Here is a 2,953-nt window from a genome sequence, read left to right on the forward strand (position 1 = left end):
CAGACTTTCCCATCGCAATACATTTTTTTTGATTTCCTGGCTGCTGGTGCCAAGAGTGTTGACCGTGGAGCCAAGCAAACTGAAGCTGTGAACAATCTCAATCTCTTCGCCATCCATCCTGATGCTAACGATTGGTCCAATGGTGAGAATCTTTGTCTTCTTGACATTGAGCCTCAGTCCATACTGAAGGTTACAGTCCTTGACCCTCTGCAATAAGTGTATGAGGTCCTCCTCAGTTTCAGCAAGCAGGGTTGTGTCATCTGCATAACGCAGATCATTGACCATAAGCAGAGATTAATTTTTATTTAACACAGGAAGCTCAGTGTTGTTGTTATATATCATTGAGTTTAAACTGACCCATACCTGACCCTCCAGCAGGTTTTCAGAGTCAGTTTAATCACACAGGAAGTGATTGCTCATTTTACTCCTAGGGAAGAGCTGGTAGATTATAAACCACATGACTTCAGATTGGCAGGGCAGCTCTTTACCAGAGCTCCATTTGGAAATCCAATAGAAAGTTACTGAGTCAGAATCAGCCCTATAACAGTGTGCAATCGTAGTGTACTCAATTTTATATTTTAAAAAATATTATTTTCTATTTTAACGAACTTTTGTTCTCTTTATATATTATTCTCTTTATATACTATATCATTCTACAACTTGTCTAGTTTTCAGTCATTAGTGTTCAGTTTGTCAAAGCCAGTCTTCAGTTGGTGTCGATGTTCAGGTAGAATATATTGAGGTCGTATTTTGACTTTTGTGTCCTAAATTGAATTAACTTCAATTTTCATATGAACAACTGGTGGTCTAGACATCCCCTGACCTTGATTTGATCATTGACATTGGGATTCTACATCTTCTGTTTTCACGAATACAATTTACTTAAAACCTGTCTATTACGTCTGGCAAGGATCATGTGGGAAATCACTGCCTATATTGCTGAAAAAAAGTATTTCAAGTGATTAAGTCAATGATCCCACAAAATGTTGTCATAAATTGCTTGTGCCAAATCTATTCAAGGCCACATTTTTTTGGTACTTCCAGCTCTGACATTCTCATAACCAGTAATTATCAATATATGATCAATTTCAGGATTCAGAAATTAGTAAGAATTTTTAGTTTGTTCATTTTTGGCATTAGAGTTGGTAAGCAAACTCGAACATGGATTGTATGAATTGATCTTCATTGTAGGTATATGCATATTGTCTTACCATTCATAGAATTGTATTTCAGTAAAGATCTTGATGCTCTCTTTTTTTTTACATTTAAAATAAAGCCTTTTTAAAATTCTTATTAATTTTAATGAACATTTACAGAGATTTTGGATTTCCATTCATTTATTGCTGCACTCTTCTCCCTACCCACCCCTCCTCTCCAGTTAGTTCTTCTGTTTGAAAAGTAAAAGAAAAATTCTTTCATTGCTATACAATTCCCTCCCCTAAGTCCACTCCACTATGTAGCCTTCATTCTGGACTCATGCCATGACAATAATACCTAATCATATATACCTTTTAAACAGTTCTCTCTATCATCTGTTTCAATGCAGTATACATAATTTATCCCCTCTTTCTCAGTCTCCCCCCCACCCCAACCCCTATGTCAATCCCATTTTACAACAGTGGCACTATGCAGTATTTTTCCTTTTGTAACTGAGGTGTTTCACTCAGCATAATGTCCTCCACTTCTTTTTGACAATGAATGTGATTGGATTCTTCAATTTGTCAACCTTAGCATATGGTACTTTATTATTATATGTTAAATGTCCAATACCAGAGTATTTAAGCTCTAATGCCTAGTAAGTTGATTTTTAAATATTCTATTTCATTTGTGGCAATTTCTGATTTTCCTTGACATGTATTTTGTACATTATAAATTCCAATTATTAATAGATATTAACAGCTGCATAGTCTCATTTTGGATTATACAATATCAGCAAGTGAAAGTTCCTAATAGCTTTACTTCATCTACAACATTGAGATTGACTGTATTCTAAGAAGATAACTTCTCAGCCATATTTTAAGCATTTTCCAAGTAGAAGGAGCTCATCTTCCAGGAATATATCAATGTTCTGTTAATATCCTCAAGGGGTTGCTGGTCATTTTTGTTAAGAAATTAATTTGTCAGATTCTTCTCCCTAGGATATTTATCTAAAAGTTCCCTTGAGTCTTGTCCATCATTGGTGACTCTGTAGGTCCACAAAATATCAAAGGCATATTTCTAGTATGATTGTAATGTGCACAATATCACAGATAGATCAAAGGAGGTTTAATATCAGCAATTTATTGTAAAAAGAGTGTGACCAGCTTGAGGGAAAACAGCCACCCCATACAATATCAACAATACAAAATGAATCTCTATGAATCAGATCTGCTTACATGCTTCCTGTACCGACTCTCCCTCCCAGGGCTCTTGCTGCTTAGCTGTGGAGTCTGCTGCTCCATTGCAATGGCCTCACAGAAATCACTGATCAATTATAATCATGATTATGGGGTTTATTGTAGAAGGTGACAGATTGGAAAAAATTCAGATTGAAACAGGTCGTAATTCTTCATTTGAGACAGACTCTCAAGCATGCTTACAGGTTCTTTAATCTTCAGCTTCAAGGCTTCCGGCCAGTGTTAAAAAAACCTCTAAGTCTTGTCCCTTATGCTGTCTCCTCCCCAGCCATCCAATAAGCTTAGCTGAAGACCCTCAACAATGGCTCTGTGGGACAGTAGTCGCCCCATTCAGCTGTTTCACATTGATCTCTAGCCCCTCTGTTGCTGCTTCTCTCATCTAGACCCAGGAATCTCTGGTCTAAATGGAGGCATTCTAAACTCTTCCCAGAAAGGGCAACCTAGGCAGAACTGTCAAGCATGGAAATACAAAGGAAGAGGAACAGTTGTAAGCAGACACTAGTGATTGGAACATGGAATGTGAGAACCATGAATGTAGGAAAATTAGAAATTGTTAA

The sequence above is a fragment of the Elephantulus edwardii genome, unplaced genomic scaffold (assembly GCF_000299155.1).
Source record: "Elephantulus edwardii isolate Elephantulus edwardi_28Jun2011 unplaced genomic scaffold, EleEdw1.0 scaffold00053, whole genome shotgun sequence".
In the NCBI taxonomy this organism is placed as follows: domain Eukaryota; kingdom Metazoa; phylum Chordata; class Mammalia; order Macroscelidea; family Macroscelididae; genus Elephantulus; species Elephantulus edwardii.